The sequence below is a fragment of the Calypte anna genome, chromosome 3 (assembly GCF_003957555.1).
Source record: "Calypte anna isolate BGI_N300 chromosome 3, bCalAnn1_v1.p, whole genome shotgun sequence".
NCBI lineage: Eukaryota > Metazoa > Chordata > Aves > Apodiformes > Trochilidae > Calypte > Calypte anna.
This window is the reverse complement of record NC_044246.1, coordinates 69,466,418-69,488,269: the sequence shown is the minus strand read 5'-3', so window position 1 is coordinate 69,488,269 and position 21,852 is coordinate 69,466,418. Positions and strand designations below refer to the sequence as shown.

At 38.1% G+C, this 21,852-nt stretch overlaps 1 protein-coding gene across 1 annotated transcript in view; it reads left to right on the top strand.

The window, feature by feature from the left end:
• The window catches only part of SLC16A10 (solute carrier family 16 member 10), a 68,814-nt gene that overhangs the window by 6,441 nt on the left and 40,521 nt on the right, over positions 1 to 21,852 (top strand). The window lies entirely within an intron of this gene.

The following is a 21,852-nucleotide window of genomic DNA, read 5'->3' as shown; positions in this document are numbered from 1 at the left end:
ATCTTTTGACCTGGCTTTGTGACTATAAGTGAAGACTCTGAAGTAGTTGAAATTGACTACATCAAACTGGGAAGCTGAAGGTATTTTCTTTAGAATACTGTCTCTCAATGACAGAATAGTTCATCCCACTACTGTTTATGCATACACACATGCACATACATCTTTATGCCTCTGGAGCATTTATCTTGTATTCTTCATAGCTAATCAGCAGACTGGTTAGCCTGTGCCTTCTAGTTAGGTTATCTTTTTGTCTTTTTCATCTTGTTGGAATTCACACTGGTTAGACCTCTTCCTGTTCCAACTGCAAATTAACTTGCAACAAGTTGCTTGCTTAGGTAGGTTAATCTTCCTAATGTGTCTGACAGCTTGTTACCAGATGGTTTTTTGTGGCCTTCTTTACAGGCAGTACATTAACTTCACAGATGAAACATCCCAATGAAATTTGAAGGATGGTTGGCTATTGCCGCCATTTGACATTAAAAGCATGTGCCTCGAGTTATGAGCTTTTGTGTACTGCCTTTTAGACCAAACCATATTCTCTAAAACCTCCTTTAATCACCTAAATACTAGGTTTTTAATGTACCTCATTCATGAGGTCAAAAACTGAATGAAAGCAAAATGGTATTGAATATCCTGCACTGTAATTTGCTGTTAGTGTGACCTTATCAGTAAAGACATGGTTCTTTTAAAGCTATTACATTGTTACAACACTAAAAAGCTTCATGTAGCTAGTGGCTGCCTGTGGCTATGCTAATCTAGTTACATGTGTCAAAATATGAAAGAGCTATTAAATGTGGTGTTAAAATAGTTTCAAATGTCTTAATTTTTTTGAAGTGAAATTGTTAAAATGCAGCTTTGTTTTTGGCTAATTTTTCATTCATAAGAGAAATGCTGTGTTTGATTTTTAAGATCATGTTAAAACTGACTTTTCCAGCCTTATCCTTTAATAGCAATTTCTAAAAGATGCATGTAAAATCTTTGAGCACTCATTTCTAATCCAAGTCAGCAGAGGTTTAATATGATTAGGCTGTTTTGCAGATGGATAGAGACTCAAACTTGGTTTGATTTCAAAGTGGCAGAAGAAACTTTTTTGTTCAGTTTGAAGACACTTGATCTAGATGGCTTGTTGGTCTGTCATCTGCCCCTTTGCTTTCGGACAAAGTGGCTTAGGACTGGTGTGTGTGTGTATCTCCTTATGGCTTTTCCTTGGATAAATCTTCCAAGGCTTAATAGCTTTGTTCCATGTGAAGCACTTTTCATACTCTCAGTGTTATTTCTTTTCCATTGTCTTTAATGCTTCTATACCATTCTATGATATGGAGAAGAAAGGTACTCTGTTACACTCCAAATGAGGCTCTGCTGTTTTGTGACATGTGATGTACTGTGATGACACTGGGCGATCTTATCTGCATTCTGTTATATAGCATCATGTTTTTCTTGCTGATTTTTATTCATACTTGTATTCAGTGGATTATTGTTGACTTTGTTTTCCAGTATATTTCAATTTCTTTCCTTACTCTCCAATTGTGGTTTGTTTATTGGCTTCATAGTCAGTCCAGTGTCCTCCTTATCATACATTTTGGCTACCATTCTTTGAGGTTACTCAAATAGTTTCCTGACTTTTGGGTTAACATAAATAACTGCTGTCTAAAGAGGAAGTTAGGAAAATATGTAAGTTATTAATAGACCCCCTTCTTAGACTTAGCAAGATGTACTAATGCCTTAATTCTGCTTGCCTATCTATGAAGATTTTATCTCTTAACTTAGTCTGCTTTGCTTCCAGACACTTGAAGCGTTTGAAGAATAATACTGTCTCTTTTGTAATGATTTGATTTCTTCAAACTCTTGAGAGGTGTGTTGTTAAAGGCCAACTTGAAGTTTAAATATTGTTGGTCTCTTTTCTTCTTATTCAATTACTGCTTTTGCACGAAGAAATGTAGTGGACTATTCTCAAACCTGTTATAGTGTGATTTGTCTGTTTACTATTTTAGCCAGTTTGAGTTAATTCAGTAGTTACAGATAAAGATAAAATGGTTTATATTTTAGCCTCTCTGCTTGGAGCAACATCGACTAGAGCAGGCTGCTGCGTACCTTGCCCAGTTGGCTTTTGAACATCTCCAAGGCTGGAGATTCCACAGCCTTTTTTGGGTGACCTGTACCAGTGTTTGACCACCCTCACAGTAAAAGAGAATTTTTTTACATTTAAATGGAATCTTCTGTATTTCAATTTGTGCCCATTGTCAGAATGCCCCTGAATGTGCCTTTTAATTTTTTTATTGCCTTTCCTCAGGTATTTGTACACGTCTGTAAGTTTCACAAACACACGCACACACAGAGCATTTTTTATTTTTTTTTTTAGTCTAACCAACACTACCTCTCTTGGCCTTTCACTGGATGCCTGTTGCTCCAATTCCTTGATCACCTTTGCAGCCCTTTGCTAGATTCACAAGAGTAAACAGACTACCCGTTCCTTCTTCAGGATAGTTGAGGGTTAAGTCTTGAAGCTTCAGAGCCTTGGAGAAGATAAAGTTAAATCTCTCTTGCCATCTCTGTTGCTGTGCAGTGTGCTGACCTCCTCGACTTGATAACACAAATACTCCACCAGCTCATGGTTCCTGCAGGCAAGAAGTCTGGCTCCTACCTCTGTGAGGTGCCCCAGACCTTTTCAGGTTCATCTGCCCCTAGGAGCAGAGTCTTGGTTGGGACCTGTGGTGTGACAGGGACTTGTCCCACTGGTTGCTGGGGTCTGTGCCCTGTGGCACCAGCAAGTGTTTGCTGGCCCTCCTTGCTATGACTTGACTTAGTTTTCAGAGATTTGTAGTATCTTTGAAATCTTAGTCTGGATTTTTAAGACAATTTTTTTCAAAATCATTATGTAGGGTAACATCATAGGGAAAAGAAGGGTTTGTTGGTCTGAAATGAATAAAAGCCTTTTAATAGAATCCTACACCTGCAAGATTATGCTTCAAAGTGAGAGGAATATTCATAAAATTCTAACTAGCATTGCTGTGTTTTGCTTAGGAATATAATGATTTTCACTAAGCATTGATCTGTAATGTTTAGCAAGTAGCTGTGTTTTAGCCAATAACCACGTGACAGATGCTCTCTTATCCCCACCACACTCCCAAGGGGAAGATAAAATGGAAATAGACTTTGAGGTTGGAAAATAAAAATTAGAATAGTTTTAATAAAGTAATAAATAGTAACAGTAATGGTGAGTTACATACAAATATGCAAATACATTCAAATATATTTAAATGAGCATGTAACTACAGAATCTGCACCCTTCAGTTGGTAACTGACCTGGCTGGGAACATCCCAAAGCGGTCTCAGCAGCAGATGGGGCTGCCCGATTCCAGGGTCCTGGTGACAGTCCCCAAGAGGCTTGGAGCAGCCGTGTTGGCCCTGCTAGGGGGAAGGCGACCTTGTCTCCAGCAGGAAAACAGGATGGGGGAACACCAGAGCCCGGGGAGAGGTGACAACCAAGCAAACCCGAAGCGTCCCGTCCAGCAGAGGGCTCCCTGAGGAGCACTTTTATACCGCGCACCATGTGTAGGAGCGGTGGGTTGGAACCTTGGGGTCACCTTGAGTCACGCTCTCCTCCCCACAGGCACCGCTGCTGCTCCCAGGGAACTTCCCCTTCCAACAGCTGGGCAGCACCTGGGTGGGGATGGTCCTGGACAGGCCTAGGTCAGTATGGATAAAAGGAATTTTTATCCAGGTACTCTCAAATCAGGACACAGCTCAATTGGAAATTCCTTCTACTCTGTGAAGTACAAGGAAGGTGATATACTGGCTATTTGCATCCATGCTAATGTAGCACTGATAATACGCTTTATTTTTTAGATCACTCGTTGCAGAAGGAATAACGTAGGTTCTTCATAGATCTTTCACAATTTTTAAAATCTTTTGTGAACACTCACACTTAATGCAGCCGTAGCCTGCTGAAGTTTGACCTTCAGCAAATATTTACTGAAAGGATATTACTAGAAGAAAACATTCCCTCGTGATCTTATATTATCCATTTTATGTGCAGAAATCTAATTTATTACAATAATAGTGGCTCTGTTTTATGTCCTGCCATTAATTTTCATGGGAAGTGGATAGGAATTACTTGTTCTAATAGCTAAGCTAGAATAGCAGCCCTTTAGTAAGGATGGGACCAATTTAAAAATCATCAGTGTTAGTTCCCACACACAGGAAGGGATTACTGGGTTTCAGAGCCCAACCTCTTGCTGTTATCATCAGCATGTCTGTAATCCTGAGGAACATGGTGCCCATTACTTGGGGTTGTATTTGGAATGCTAGTTGTGAAGCAACTTTCTTGTTGGAAAAAAAAAAAAACCACCACCAAAAGTCAAAATAATGATTTATTTGTCTGTATTCTACAGTGTGCTTTCTTCAGTAGAGTTGTGTTTTATGTTCTCAAAAGTAACTCAGGATAGTTTCCTTTTGTGGTGAAAGAATATATGTGTATGAGCAATAACAAATAATTTGAAACATGCTAGCTATTGATTCCCATAATCCCTAACTATTTTCCTTTTGCAAATGACTTTTTAAATGGATAGTGAGGATTGTCTTCTGGCTCATCGTCTTGGTTTTAGCCATTTTTTCCAGATTTTTTTCAACCCTTCAATAATAAGGTTCCAAATAGAAAATGCATTGGTTAAATATAAATAAAAAACATTAAAATATCTAAGTCATTGTAAAGAAGTATGTTGATACCACAATTGATGGATTTTTAAAAATATTTAATAATTTTAACTATTTTGTCAATGCTGTAACTCTGAGCAGGGTAAAACACTATGGTAAAATGTCCTCAGTAGTCTTGGGTCTTTAAGCTTTCTGCTTCTTCAGTGTAGAAGGAATGAGCAATGATTTGGAGGAATGATTTGGAACAAAACACAGTCTTGGCTGTTGCAAGTTCATGATATGACCAGAAACAATGTTCTTGTGTGCAAGATAAGAAAGGTTCTCTCTTGCAGAGGAGGGAAAAATAGTCTTAACTACAAAACCGAAAAGAGATTCTTTTAATTAGAAAAGCCCTAGTTTTGCCTTTTACTATATTGCATTGAGTGCCTTAAAGCTAAAGAATTCAAGAAGAAAAGAAAATAGAGCACTAGTATTCATTAAAATGAATTTTTAGTGAATGCTGAGATTTTTAGTGAATGAATCCTTAGTGAATGCTGAGATGGACCTTATCTTTGGAGGCTTTCATCTATGCTGACTGGTACTGGCTCTTCAGAGCCCCTTCTTGTCCTTGGACTGACTGCTGTGACCCTGTCCTCTTTACTTGCTATATTCAGACATGTACTGTCCAGATAGCTCTTAAGGAGCTGCTTGATTTGCTCTAAACTGCAGTCTGTACAGCAGGTAAGCAGTACACACGAGGAATAGTTGAGCAACAAGGACGTTTGTGTAAAACAGAAACCAATTTGGTTTGCCCAAAGAGGTCTGTGTCTCCCAAGTGTTCTTGGGCCACACAGCCAGGGCTTTCTTGGACAGTAACTTATCTTGTGTTATAATTATAAGCATGCTGGTGTTGGAATAATTACAATGGGTTACATAAGGTGAGCCTGAAAGCCTACTTATTGTTAGTTTGTTTTGTGCTTAGCACATGCAGTAGTAGTTTCAGAGTGATTTGAACTGCTTGACTGCTATAGAATGCTGCTTATTTTCTTGAGAGGGTAGATGTTGTGGTAATGGTGCTTTAACTAAGATGCTATTAGTCTCAAAAGCAAGTGGAGATTGGAATAGAGTGTCCTAAAGTATGGTGCATATTTTGGTACGTGTCATGGTTCAAAGTATAACCTTCTCAAAAAGTTGTTAGGTGTATTTTCAAATCTTAAGTGTATATTTTATGTGATGACTTCTGGGTTCTCCCTCAATTTATTTGTGAAAATTCTGCCTGTGGCTCCATGTGTTCATTGGCTGAAGTTGGCATGTGTGTGATGAAACTGAAGGTATGTACTTTAAAGAAAGCCCTTATGGCTTTGGCACATGTAAATGAATTTAAAATTGCCCTTTTGTTCTTTTATACACAGTAGGAAACTACTTGAAGGTAAATATTTATGTAGTTTAGGCTCTCCAAAACCCAGCATTGCATTCCAAACTTGAAAGAAATTAGACCTCTCAGCTTATAATTTCTGACATTGCTGGGTGCAGGCACTGGTCTAGAAAATTAAATCAACACTAGGAAGTTTCCTGGAAGCTTAAATGTGCAAGCTTCAGATGTATTTTCTAATCCTGTCAGAGTAACCCCATTTTTTACAAATTGAAGCATGGAGCATTAACAGCTTTTTACACCTCCATGCCTATCAAATTCTTTTGTTCATAGTACAGCAGCTTACTGAACATTTGGTTTCATGCAGTGAATTCATTGACCCTTGAAGGTGCCTGTGAGGGGATGGGTAGCTTAGTGGAAAGGCTGGAGTAGAACTGTACAGAATTGATATGGGCAATGTTAGTCTTTGTATGTATAGTCAGAAGTTTTGTCAGCATGACTCAACTCCAGTGTTCTGGATTTTTACTTTTTTCTTTTTTTCCTAATATCAGGCAAAGAAAATAGTAGGTAAAAATGCTACATCCACATGGACTTATTTGCTTGATTATACAAACTCTTATCTTCCTAACTGGCTTGTACTGCTTCTGATTACAGCTGTGCTTTGCTGTTGTTTTGTTTTAGCAGTTACTTTTTGTCTTTAGCTACTATCTCTTTTTATGAAATAATTTTATAACTGTAAGGCCTTTTTCTATGTGCATTAGGTTTAGCTTAGACAGGAATAGGTCCTTTGAAATTCTGTAACTTATGAATTTCATTTTAGTAAGACAAACCACAAATGTTTTGTGATAGAAAGTATTGTGATAGTACCATAGGAGTTTAGAGCTAGTCTGTTCATATGCTTGTCTCCAGTTTAGGGAGTATCAGTTTGGAAGTGTTTTAGTTGTATTTTTTCCCTCAGTAGTTATTTCTGGCATGTGCTAAAATCATAAATAGGTAAACTATATATAGCTGTTACCCTCCTTGCCTTTCTTCTTCCTGTTTTTATCTGGGCCGCTATGGGACTGTTAAAGCAAATGTTATGATCTGAGGGGTTTGTGTTGTATGGTACTGAGGTACAATGCAGCCTTCCTAAAGGCCACTGGTGCCAATCATTCTGTGATGCTTGGCATTGCTCTGGACCAGTAACTTGCTTTCTGTTTTTATTGGTGGTTTTTCTTTTGCCTTGCTCTTCTTGTCTGTTTTGCTGTACTGGGATATGGGGTGACACAGGCATTTTCAGCCAGCGATGCAAAATTTGCAAGAATGATGATTTAGCAGGAGAGAATTGGTAAGGCATGGGATCCAATTTGCAGATTACATTTGTTAAAAATGACCGAGACTCAATATTTGGTTAATGGTTGAATTTAATTAATTAATTGAAATTGCAGTAAGCAAAGCAGTGCTGGGTGCATGGGGAGTCTCTGCTCCACTCACACACACACTTCTAAAACTCTAGAATTACCTTATATTGATTACAATTCTATGAATATTAAAAAGGGGTGTATTTACATATATATATTCATAGGGATTACATCATATTATCACAATATTCATGATAGGCGGAGCCTGGGTGGAGTCTGGGCAGAGTCCTCTCTCGGGAAGATATCGGGGGGGGTTGTCAGGGGGTCTTTGGATGAAGTAAGAAGTCTTCCTCAAATTTGAACCCTTACCTTTCTTGTTTTTGCCAACTTCATTATCTTGTTACAGAGCAAAATTAGACCCTAGCCATAATTTTTCCTTATCTGCTGGTTGTGGCATTTTTATGTTGTCTCTGTGCAGATGTTTGCATTCTTGTGGTGCCCAGTTAGCCTTGGCAGTGCCTTCTTTTAAGAACAAGGCCCACGCTTCAGTTATTGCCGAGACAGAAGTTAGTCTGGTTAAGGCCTTGTGTTGCTTACACTGCTTTTGTGGAAAATTATAGGTCTCAATTGCTTTGTCTAGCCCCATATTCACTTTCTTCTTAGTTTAATTCTGATTTTACTGGTTAGGAATACGAATTCATTAACATCATGTATCACACATTGAGTGGAGATCTAGTCAGTACATTTTGTGGAATCTGGAGAGTTACTCAGCTGGCCAGATGCAGGCTTCATCTTTAGGGTTTACTTGAAACTGCAGCTTATCCCCAAGCTGTGCTGACTAGATCTCCACTAACTCTAGTGGGGGCTTTAACTCTGCACTCACACAAGGCATCTGCAACCAGTTGTTTTAAAATGGGAGTTGAATCCAACTCCAGGTGTCCTGTATTGACCCCGAGCACTTCATTTTTACTGATGAGCACAACCAAAAGTACTGTCACACACTTTTGAGCATTTGCTACATCTGTACTGACTTTGTTCTGACTAACAGTATCCACATTCTGGCATGGACACTGATGCCTGCTAGTTAAAGACTGCATTTACAAACCCAGTCTGAATCTTTAGGGGTTTTACTGTCAAAGTTATCTTTATCTTTTTAAGGTTTATCAGAGGTTTATAAGGCTTTATCAGGTTTATAAGATTGGTACAGAAAATAATGCTCTTGTTGCATGTGTTTACTAATTTAGCTATGTTTGCTGTAATGTCTTCCATACGATCTTCCATATGATATGAGAGCTTTGGCCTCTAATTGTCCTAGAATTTTCTTCATGTGCATATGGAAAACAGGCTGATGCAAAGTTCTTGTGGCCAATGCTCTTGTATGTTTCTGTTTCTCAGAAGGTAAATTCATTCTGTAGGTGGAATGCTAAAATTTATGTAGCTCCCATCAGTTAGACTGTAATAGGAGTTGCATTATTTTCAGCCAATTCCAAATACGAGGCAGCTACAGGCAGCTTTTCCAGGCATTACTGTGGCCAGTGGTTATTTAATGTCCAAAGTTAAGCTACACAGGAGGAAAATAAAACTTAATGTGAATACATCAAGAAAGAGTTCACCAGCAAACATTGGTAGACTTCTGAAGCATGTCCTCAGAGGCAAGAGAAAGCTGCTCAGTGTGATATATATATATATTTTTTTTTTTTTTTTTTTTCCTCTAACCTTTCTGTCTTCAGTTTTGATCTTGGCAGGATTGCAGAGCCCCTGACATGGAGGCCAGGCATTGCCAGTCAGTTGTGCTCTGTCTCTGGGAGAGGGAATTCATGCTGAGCCACTCATTTGGTAGGAGCTGGAAATTGAAAATTGCTTCCTCTGAAGCAGTGCTTTGCTCCTCTGGATATTGTCATGGCTGGGTGTAATACTTTGCCAAAGTGTCTGGCAGATGTCAGGTGGTACCTGCCACTCAACTATTTTTTGATTTTAAAATGTTGGCTGTGCTAACATGCTATTTGAGGCTTTTGGTTATGTGTTAATTATATCTCATGAAGATGACCAAATAGTTGTAAATAAAGTTGAGGGGTCTTTTAGAGGAAACATTATTATTATAAATACATTAGCTGACTAGGACTTAGCTGGATATAAGCAAATACAAATGGAAGTGTTCTGGTAATGAGAAAATGCTTAAGAACTCATTGTAGCGATCGTAACTTGGAAGTATTCAACTATGGAATAGAATTTGTAGATACTTTTGGGTGAAACAACAGAAACTGAATCTGAAAGAGTCAGTTCTGACTAACTTCTGACCTGAAGAATCTGAAAGATTCTAGACATTGTGTATCCTGGTATCTTGACGCAAAAAGTCCTGATAATGTTTACATTGGTATTTACATTTGAAGAATATGTATTGGTTTAAAATATTTCTATTTTGGTTTTATAATTTACTTAGCATTCTGCTTTTTTGTCCTGCAATGCTTTCAGTTTCTCTGAAAACAGACCTGTTGCTTGTAAAAATAGCTGAAACAGACTGCTGCCTGGTTTTGGTTTAAACAGGTGTAGGCAATCAGTGGCACTTCGAAGGTTCTGCATTCATTTGAAGGGCCATTGCTTTCTTTCCTAAATGTTGATTTTCTGTTTATGGACAGTGTCTGGAAAGGTGAGCGGTGCCCTGTGAGAAGATTTCTTTAAGGGTTTGATATACTTTTTTTCCTTTCTGAAATTGTTCCCTCTTCCCTTCATTTTGAATATTATCTGGACAATTAAGCTCAAGATTATTTTGTTGTTGTTGATCTTCAGCAACAAGATATAAGGTCTCTGACTTCCTGTGTGTATCAGCTCTCAATATGTTATTGATGCAGCTTTCCAACATGAAGAATTAGTTTCTACAGTTTTTATTGTTGAGTTGTTTGCAACGATTTTCTTCTTTGAGACCTCAAACCAAAGAAATGCAGGAACATGCAGTTGCTCATGTTATTTCCCTAGCTTTACCAGTATTTTTATTACATTTGCTTTCACATTCCTCATATTAAGTGAGGGAAAATGTTCTCCATTTTCAGTCAGAAAGAGGGAAAGGTAAAAGTAACACTTAATCCAATTAATGTATTTCCCTGCTCTGATTCATTGTGATGACTTTGAGCATCTGGTAGTAACTGAGCATGAGCTGCTTAAAGTCACAGAAGCCCAATCCCCATTATTTCTGCTCATTGAAGGGAATAAATGAATTAGCAGGCACTAATCTTTGGGTAATTGCTTGCTGAGCAGGAGATGTTAGCTCTTAAAGAAATTAGTTTTGTAAGTTTATAGAACTGTCAGAACTAGTGAACTGTTAAAAAAGGTTAAGGGTAGATGAACAGATGCTGAGCTTTCAGTTTTTTTATTTGTAACTGTTGCAGTTGAACCTTGCAGCATGCATAGTCCATGGAGAGAGATATTATCTTTCCCCTTAAGAGTTTTAGTATAACTTGTCAACTGAAGTTTAAGCCACAGACTGAAGTTTGTGTCAATGTTTCTGGCAGTATGGTGTTAGGACATGCCTGGAATAAATTAAAGTATATACTACTTTTTTGAATAAGCAAACCATTTTGTGTTTGAAGTAACTTACTCATTCTGGGTTGATCTAATTAAAAAATAAAGGAAGGTATTGTGCATTTTAGTCTAGCCTGTGGCACTAGGTTGTGCATGTAATATTCATGATTCTCCTTTATTTGATATAATTTAGGCAGTTTAACCTTAAAAAGATTTGTTTGTTCTTTAACTGGATAGGTTTGTGATTTGTGTCTTTAGGCTATTGGTATCATATTCCTTGTCACTGGTGGTCATTTTTCTCTTGCCTTTGGAGAACAGCCTGAAAGAGGGTGTTAGAAGTCATTATTCATAGCTCTTACTTACAGCCTGGAGCCTCCTTTACTTCTTTCACTTCACTGGAGTCTTTTACTTAGTGTAGGAGCAGACTTGCTCACCCACACATACATCTGTAAACATTCAGAGCCCCAAGATAATCAGATAAGCAAAGCTCAGATCCACCTAAAATTTTTACTCCGTCAGAATACAGTGCCTATTAACTTGTTTTCAACATCTTGTATTTCCAAGATAACTAAGGAGTAATTTAAGTGGTTTCTGGATTTTTCTGACCTGGTGGGTACTTTGTAGGTTGTTGTTATGGGCAGTTTGTGTTTTGTTTTGTTTTTTGTTTTGTTTTTTGCGGGGAGGCAGGAGAGAGAGAGGGTACAAAAATCTGTATTTGCCTCTGTCAAATTACAGCATATGTTCCTTCTATTCTCTACACTGTGTATTAAAATGTTTATTGCATTACATCTTTGATCAAAATTCCACAGGGATTCTGGCAAAGAGATAACATACCCTGGTTAATTCTGATTGGAAGTAATTGTTCCATTCAGTATGTTTCTGCCTGTCAGTAAGAACTGGACTTCTTTCCTGTAGACAGTCTTTTCACTGTAGAAGCTCTGTTTGAAACTTCCTCAGTTTAAAGCAGGCTTTCTTTTATCTCCTTCCATTTGTTTTGATTACCATGAAAATATCAAGATATGGCAGACTTGCCATGTAAATACATTATTATTAATATTCTGTAAGGACAAAGTGATCTCAGTAAGTCATGCATGATGTACTTGGAGTTGTCACAAAATTTCGTATGAATACTGTGTGAATTTGTCTTCAAAGAGCCCTTTTAAATACTGAGAAGTACTGAATTTTCACATACTTCATCTGGTTAAATTTCTTCAAGAGGTCAAATGCTTCTATACCCCATAAAGACTAAAGTGATGGCCTCCACAATCTAAAATACATTCTATTTACAGAGAGACCATCAGCCTTGGAGGTAGGTCTAGCTATGGCTTTGAAAGCACTTCTCCTTAGATCTACACATCGTCAGACCCTCAGTTGAGTGGGTCAGTTTTACAGCTGGGTATTAGTACGCTGAGAAAGAGGGAGTGTATGCATGCATATTTTCCTCTCTAGAGATGGATCACAGCAAACACGTGGGACTCCCTACAGCTGGGAGCAAAGGGTGCTAATGGCTCTGCCTAACTCCTAAAGGCTATTATTGGGAATGCTTCCAGGGAGAAGGACCATGGAACCTTCAGGGCATTCAGCAGTGAATGCTCAGACATCCACAGAATGGTTATCAGTAGAAGTAAAAGGTTATGTAAAAGGCATCACAGACTCTTGCTGCAGATACATAATGTTTTATTCTAACATGCAACAGAAAAAGGCGTTTCCTTTTGCACTCAGGAGCTTCTGTTTCTGAATGCACATTCATATATGTCTTTTGGAAAGTGTAGAAGCAGAATCAAACAAAACCTGCTGTTTTCAAGTTTTTTTCTGCCAACACAATTCTGGTGTCTTTTTTATTAAAAAACTGTACACAGTGGGAATATATTGATCAAGAGAAAGAGATAAATATTATTGTATATATTTGCCATTATACATCTGAATTTTGATACTAGAATAATTAGAAGTAATAAGAATTACATTTATCCAGCACTTGTTTAAATAGGATGATAGGGAATGCAGAGGTATGTCATATCAATCCATGCACATGCAGTTGCATGGCTTTTCTTGGCAATTTTCAGTAGTTTAGAGTATCTCACTGTGCATAGCTTATCAGAAGCAGAGAAAATGGAAACCATCTCACTTGTTTCTCAATGTTGTCCCTGACTCGGTAAGTCTGGCTAATAGAAACTTGCTTGATTGGATATTTTCTAATGTCTTTTTATTGATAATTTTGAAGTTGATAAGAATTCCTTTAAACCTTTCTTGAACATGTCTATCTTTTAAGCTGTATGTTAAACTAGAAGGCTTAGTTCATTCAACATTATTTGATAGCATGTCCTGCCTATGAGAGCAATTTAGAAAATATAAGTAAGACATTTTATCCCTTCGGCAGAAATGGAAATTTGGTGCATGTAACTTCACCTTGATAGGATAATATAGTATAAACCAGCATTAGGTAGAAATTGCTGGAAAGACGCTCTCAAAAAAAGGTATCAGCATGTGTAATCAAAAAAGTAATATCAATAATATCAATTAATAGCATGTCTGTCTATGAGAGCAGTTTAGAAGAATTTAAGTAAGGCTGCAATCCAGTAGACCTGCACAAGCAACCAATTAGGGGAGTGGGGACAGCAAAAAAGATTTTTTCAGTTATTCTGAAATTGTTTAAAAACTCCAGCATTCTGAGTGTCTTCCTTTAGCTGAAGTACTCTAAGGAAAAACTGTTAGCAGGAAGCATATTCCCTGAACAGCCCAAAGAAAACAAAGACCCAAGAAGGCCTGCTTGCTTTCAATTCACCTTCTGGACCAGAGTGCAGAAAGCTCTGCTGCTTGTGCTCTGTTTTGTAAAAAGCTCCAAGTGCCAAAGACGAAAGAAATCGGCAGCAGTGCAGGAAGCCCTCGGCAGTTCAAACCTTCTAGTCTCTAGGACTCCATCTCCAGAAGAAGGTCTCTGCCTCTCTGGCTCTTCCAAGAGTTACTTTGAGGCAAACAAAAAAATGTCTACAGGGTGAGAAAATGCATACTCAGCCCCCAAGAAGAAATGGGTCAGGAAATTGAAGGCACAAAGAAATTGCAGCAAGTATTGAGCACATTGAGAAGATTTTGGGGGTGGGGAAATCTGGCAGGTATGAACAAGAGGGAGCCTGCAATACAAGAAGGAGAAAGGAATTGAGCTGATAAACCACGACAGAAAAAGCTGGTGTGGCAGCAGAGCCCTGTGTTTCCTCTGCCACCAGCAAGGTAGAAAAGGAAGAAAAGAGGGAGAAGGTGATTTCTCAGGTGACAGAATAAAACCAGTAGATCTAGAAAACAAAGTAGGCCCTCAATACAAGATGAGGAGCAGAAGTTTATGTTAATAAACAAAGAATAAGTAATTTAACACCAGGCAATAAAGACAATAAACATTTTGGTGCTTTAACAAGTAAGAAGGAATTAGAAGCTGCTAGCATGAAATAGAGACAGGTGTTCCCTTTTTTATAGAAATGTAGAAACACTGTAATGCTCACACTTAAAGAACCTGACTATGATTGCACAAGAATAGGAGTGCCTGGGAGTGGGAAACCACCAGGAAGGAATGGTAGGAAGAAAAGGCCTTAAGGGACAGGCATATCGTTGATGACACCTAGATAAACAGATCAAAGACCACACTACAAACTATGCATCAGAATTCACAAAATAACTCAGTGTCCACAAAAATGTTCAGTAAAACAAGGACTCACATTTACACAAAAACCAAGGGATGAACTTCTACCCTTAAATCCTTAAGAGGATAGGTGGTTGGAAAGATAAATAACAGGATTGAATCTGTTCAGACACCAGGAGAAGGAGGAGGAAAAGGCTGAGTACAATCCTAATGACTCAGGACAGAGGTGGAACAGGATTAAGTTATCCTCATCACTGTCAGCACCTGTAGGGCTACAAAGTCACATCCAATTCAGCACACAGGCTGCTGACACAAGAACAAACCAGAAACACAAGGATTGGACAGCAGCAATCAGGACTTTCTTCCTTTCATGGAAAGGATTTCTAGCAAGATCACTTTCACAGGTCCATCTGTGGTTGGGTTGCTAAACAGACCACTAGGGTACATGTGTCTCCATGCTCATGAGTATGTGGGAAGGAAGGTATAAAAGTATGTGCACTGGACGGGTGTTTGGTTTATTTTATGGTCATTGGGTTTTTAGTTGATCTGCTCTGCTCCTGTCTCCTAGGCCTTTTCTTTTAATTGGAATGAAATTTTCCCTCCTCTATTAGGTGCCACAGCCCTCAGTAGTCTTGACGGCTGCCTCCTGCACACACCCCAGTACGTTAATATCTATCTTGTTACAGGGAGCCAAAAACTTCATGCAAGTCCAGATATGGACACCTGAATGAAGAATGCCCCTGTCCCTTGTCCTGCTGGCTGTGCTTCTCATAATACAACCTGGAATGCAGTCAGGTTTTGTTGCTAAAGGGCACACTGCTGACTCAGATTCCACTTGTGTTGTGCAGAATGTCTGTTCCGCAAATCCGCTTTCTAAGCAATTGATGTGAAGCCTGTGCTGGCTCCTGTTGTTTTTCATCCCAGATGGAGGACTTCACATCTAACTTTTTTTTAATGCCATCTTGATCCCATTGGCCCACTTCTCAGCATGTTGAGGTCTTTACTCATAGCAGCCCTGTCCGTCAGCATATCAGTCATTCATTCCAATGTGGTATTGTCCAGACTTGGTGCGTGTCAGGTTTTTCTCTTGAACCATATCTCTTGTAAAACCAGATGTATGGCTTTAGTGCTTAACAAGAGAGATTATAACTACATATTTCATGGCTGTGTATCATGCATAAACAAATAGGTTTACATATAAATAATAGGTCACACTTGAATTTGATCTAGGTTCTTTGTCTAGTACTAGTAACTGATCCTTAAAAAGTAGTCCTTCCTACTAGATGCATTCTTTTTGGTCAGTCAGTCATTTTCAGACTTGAAGAGACAGGGACAGAGAAGCCCCACCTTCTATTTGCTTTTTTTCAAAATCACTTAATAACCATGGACTTCAGAATGCTCGGTTGTAGAGGATGCCCACCTGAATTTATTTTCTTCACATAATTTACACTTACTTGTGTTCTAAATGTGCTTTCTGATAACTATGGGAGTCCCATCCCATTTTTATTTTATGAAAAAAATAATTATTCTCCCTCTTGTATCATCCATATGTATATTATCTCTAGAAAACCAACTGAAAAACCAAACCCATCCTCAAAAAGGAAACCAAGCAACCCTCTAATCCCTCAGATACATTTGCCTGAGTTCTGTTCTAAGATTCAGGGTTGTGTTACTTCAGCCTTTCACCTTTCTCTCTTTTTTTAGGTAATTTGTTAGTATTTCCAAACAACAGGGGAACACAACACAGATGGATGTTGCTGGTAACTACTGTCCGTATGCTAATTTGACCACTTCTTGTTTCTTTTAGCCAGTTCATTCATATCTGCAGGGCTTTTTCTTCTTCTTAATGGAAAAAAATACTGTTTTTCTAAGAATCTTTTTTGATGGGTGAACCTTTTGTTGAAAGCTATAAGTTCTAAGCAACTAACATTAGATTTATTTTGAATGGCATGTTTACTTTAGCATATCCAGATAATTCACATTAAGTGATTGTATCTAAACATTGGCTTAAAAACTATTTTTATTCAAAAGATGTTTGATCACATGATTCATGATATCTTGATGAATGATAAGTATTTAAAGCTGCCTTTGGGAATGCAGAAGCTCATGACATTCAGCTACTTTCAAGAGGCCTTGCATCAGAGGAGGTGGCCTCTTCATTAGGGTGAAGAAATACTTATATTTTGCTTTAGTGCTTTCTGGAATAAAAGTTAGATGAAGAGGAAAAGAATCCTAGAAAAAGAGAAAAGACAAACCTTTTGAAAGAATAAGAACTTTTGCTTTTAAAGTTTTATTCTAGTTTCTTAAAATGCAGAAAACATACTTAAAAATACAATTTCTCAAATTCTTTACTGAAATACCTTTGTGTACCTAAAAGCTTAATTTTTAAAAGAGCTCCCAATTGTGTCTCTGCTGTATGGAAATGCTATTCTTTTTTTTCCTCAAACAATAATAGTTTTTTTTTACTTTCCCCATATTTCTCTATTTTTAGTAACACTTTATTGCATCTAGCTATATTAAAGGTAAAAAGTAAATGAAAATGAAAGGGGTGGAGGGAGGGTTCTTCATGGAGTTCTTACCAGCCTAGAAGGACATTTTCTTCTGATCATCAGGAAAACTTTTATTTATGATTGAAGTCTATGGTATAACTTGTTTGCCTTGACCAGGATTATGTGAAGATATTCTTTGACTAGAGCTGAGGGGTAAGGGAGAGAGGTATTTTCATGTCATTTTCCCTTCTGGCTTTTTTAGAGCTAGAATGACCCTGTTTGACAGGCATCATCTTGGGTATGATAAACTTCAGTGAGTTTGACCTCTGACTTCTAAGGAGCTTGTCCCTAGTTGCATTTACCAAAAGAAGATAAATACTCATATATGCTGTTCTTCTGAGTATTTTTATTTTCAAGCTTCTGTAAGTTCTTATATTAAGTCTACAATATACTTAAGGAGTATTATTGGATAAATTAGTGACAAGTTTGGTTTTTTTAAAATGGAGTCACTTGGAAGCTCCTGAAAGTAAAAGCATTGCCTTAAGCTAAGCATGGTGTTGGCAGGAGCTATGCAAACTTAGGGTAGTTTTTGCCAAAAAACCTCATTCTTGACCTGAAATATCCCTGCTGTTTCCAGCTGTGAGCTTCATGAGCAAACACTATGAATTTTGACAATCTGGTTATTATTCATGCAGAATAATTTATTAGATCAAATTCATGTCCTAATTAGTTCCCCTTTGCTTTTTAACAAGCTTTACCTTCTTTTTTGTTTTCACTTGTTTTCTAAGAAGTCCTACTTTTTGCCAACTTCATGGGGCTGACTAGGTAGGTAATCCTAAGAAGTGAGTGTAGGCTTCAAGTGACCTATAACATTGCAACATGCAAAATGATTGTATTGGTGTATGGAATTGTCCAAATTGGCTTTTAAATATGTGAGGCAAGACAAGAATACCCAGGGACAAAGTTAATTAAACTTGAGCTATAAAGGAATGTTGAGTTTGGAGTGATTTGGTATTTAAACTGCTGTGAAAGTTTTTTTTGTTTTTTTGTTCCAAACAAGAATCCAGTGTTATATACTATTTAAGAAAGCAGGAATTGCTCCTGCAACATAACCTTCCTGTAGACAAATAGTGGGAAATGTTGAGTCAGACATAAAATGGTCTGTACAAAGACTAGTGTGTGAGATTCTTAGTGCCTGGATTGTATGTGGATGTAGTAGACTGTACCCTTGGTTGCTATGGTATCATTTTTTTCAGTTATAAGTCCTGTTCATTCCACTCCCTTTATGTGGTAAATAATGACCTGGTAAAGCTCACTGTGAACTGTTAAAGGATTGGGAGGTGACCAACCAACAACCAAACCATCTCAAAACCCAATAACCATAAAATAACCAAACACCCATCCAGTCCACATACTTTTATACCTTCCTTCCCACATACTCATGAGCATGGAGACACATGTACTCTAGTGGTCTGTTTAGCAACCCAACCACACAGATGGAGCTGTGAAAGTGATCTTGCTAGAAATGCTTTCCATGAAAGGAAGAAAGTCCGATTGCTGCTGTCCAATCCTTGTGTCTTCTGGGTTGTTCTTGTGTCAGCAGCTGTGTGCTGAATTTGGATGTGACTTTGTACCCTACAGGTGCTGACAGTGATGAGGATAACTTAATCCTGTTCCACCTCTGTCTGAGTCATTAGGATTTACTCAGCCTTTTCTCTCCTTCTCCTGGCTGTTGAACAGCTTCAATCCTGTTATTTATCTTTCCACCACTATCTCTTAAGGATTTAAGGGTAGAGTTCATCCCTTGTTTTTGTGTAAATGTAGTCCTTGTTTTACTGACATTTTGTGACACTGAGTATTTTGTGAATCTGATGCATAGTTGTAGTGTGGTCTTTGATCTGTTTATCTAGGTGTCATCAACATATGCTGTCCTTAAGGCCTTTCTTCTGCCATTCTTCCTGGTGTTTCCACTCCCAGGCACTCCTATTTCTTGTGCAATCATAGTAGTCTTAATGTGAGCATTACAGTGTTTCTACATTTCTATAAAAAGGGAACACCTGTCTCTATTTCATGCTAGCAGCACTGAACTTTCAAAATTGAACTGCCTTGTCTAGACAGCTCTACTAAACTTTACTGTGTTGCTCTTTTTTCACTGGTTGTTTTGTGCAACCTGGGCTGAAGGAAGAACTAATTGTTCTTGTATGACAAGTGCAACTTCCCAAAAATGCACGTTTGGGCCAGAAGGAACAGACTACTGAATTTGAAATAGGACTAACTTTTTCCTATATTTTTTCCCTTTCTTTTTTTTCTTCCTTCTTGTACTAGGTGTTTGAGAAACCAAACACACCTGAGAGAAGTGAAGCTATTTCTGGTGGCCACATTCTCACAAAGTGTTCATGTACACCCCATATACACATGCAGTGATATATTCTCTGCTAGTGAAAATATATCTATGTGTATATGTATCTATATCTGTATCTATCAATATCTATCTATAATATCTATATATATAGTTTGTACTGTGGATCCCTACAGGAGCTGGGCTCAGACACTCAGATATGCACATAGATGGAGAGTTCCTCATCGAGGAAAAGGTTAGAAAGGAATTTAGCAAGAAGCCAGGACAAGCTGCACTGATCTGGGTGCAGGGCATGGTCAGGCAATCCTTTTTATTCTCTTACCCCTTGTTTCCCTCTTTGTTGCTCCTTCACATGTAACTTAAATCCCTCACTAGTTCCTCCTCTGAACATCTCTTATTTGTGATCCCGAAATGCTTGTCCATGGCATTCCCCAATGTCTTCCGCACCCCAAGACCCTAATCCCCCTCTGTCACAGAAGTGTCCTGGCCTTGACTCTTCCCTGTAGGTTTCACACCTGGACATGGGAACTGAGGTTGTTCTGGAAAAGTCCAGGGAGGCACTGGACAGGGCATTCCCTCCTCTGAGCCTGCAGCTTGGGTTCCTCTCTCCCTTTGTGCCTGTGCTCCTCCAGGCACACAGAGATAACTATTGCTATCAGGGCTTCTGCTGCCTTTTGTGGGTCTTGGAGAGGCCTGAGCAGGGTGTTATTTGGGCTCCCCCATCCTGCTATTGCCTCTCGGGTGCTCCTTTGTGGTAGTGCAGCTGCTCTTTTATTGCATAACCCAACACTGTGAATGGAGCTTGATGGAAGATCTGTTAAGGGCAGTAGTGGTGCCTGCAGCAGGCCTTTGAGCAACCTCAGCACTGAGTCCATGAGCAACAGCACCCAAAGACTTTGTTCAGGTTCCTGCATGCAATACAAGTAACAGCAACTTTTCTTGTGCTTTTACTTTTTCTCTGCTTTCTTCTCTTGGAAGCTGTAATTTATTTGTCAGTGGAAATAGCCCTGTTTTCTTAAGCTTTTTAGATAAGCTAGAAGCTGATTTGGTTTTTTTGTTAATGCTTTAGAAGACCAAAATTCTCTCTATATATAATGTCACTGTTTTCTGTGAAGTATGGATATGTTATATACATATTATTGTTTCATTATTCACATATTATCTAGAGACAGCTACTATTTATGATTTAATAGTGTTTTTGTTAGGTTTATTATCTTTAGTCCCTCTCTTCCTTTCCCTAAAAGCTTGAAATAGAGAGTAATAGTTCACTTGCTCATTTTGAGTTGAGATCTGACTGCAAAGATGGCAAATTATTGGTATAATCGTGAGATTCCTGCTCTGGGGATACCATTAAAGTTACCATGCTTATAGAAATGCTAGTAACCAAGCTGCTTGGTGCTTAGATTGCAAACTGATAAAATAAAGACACTTGAATGCTCCAACCATTCTAAGAAATCTGGGTGCAGTCTTAATGGGTGAAGCTTGATCCGTCAGCAGAAAGACTTAAGTGCTTTTCATTTTTGATAACAACCATTACACTATTCTATACTGTGCTGTTATGTGATATAACTGGAAAAAAACATCTCTTTACAGATTGTATACCAGTTGTTGCCATTGACACACAAAAAAATGTTAAGTCATGGCAGAAAAGCTGAAGATTTTTACAGCTTAAGCCAAGACTATTGCATTTTCTAGGCAGTGTTGAATTTAGGCTTCAGCAAATATAAAGATTGTATAGTGAGGCTTTGAAACTCCCTAGTGTCTTCCAGCTCTCATCACACATGCCTGTGAAGATGACAGAACCCAGCAGTTTTCTTGACAAAATTTTAGTTTCTCTTAGACTTTCATACCATGAAGAAATAATAACTATGTTTTAATCCAGGGCTTCTGAGAAAAAAATTATACTAGACAGTCTGTGCCTCAGTCTGCTCGTGGTGAGTACCAAGAAGTTTTATTAAGAGACTTTTTTGAAGAGCAGAAGGCATTGGTGAAGAACATGGGAGGAAACGTAGCAGTATGATTGGTTCAGAGTTTTGTGCTGTTGTACTTACAAATAAGAGGTTTGGATTTTTGATATTTTTCAGAATACAGCAAAATATTGAGTAAAATGATTGCTTTTGGTTTTAAGAAAATAGGTTCTTTGTCTAGCAAACTGTTCTTTATTTATAAGAATCTTCAGAAAGATGTTATTTGCTAACCAGACTTTCATGTTTGCTTTTTACTGAGGAAGGCAGGTATCGTAGTTGTGGTCACTAGTGACCACTAATGGGTGTATCCAATGTAAAAGAATAAGTAATGCAGTAGTAATATAATTGTAATAGAAAGTTGTGTTTCTTGAATTAAACAACTAGTTAATTTGGAACATAATTGTTTATATGTGTTTTTTATTTTCTATTTATGATAAATGTCTTAATACTGTCTTATTTTTTTACTAGATAATAATGCCAATATAAAGCTCAACACCTTCCTCAACCTGAAATATTTTCTTCAGAGGTATACTCTGTATTTTGAGAACT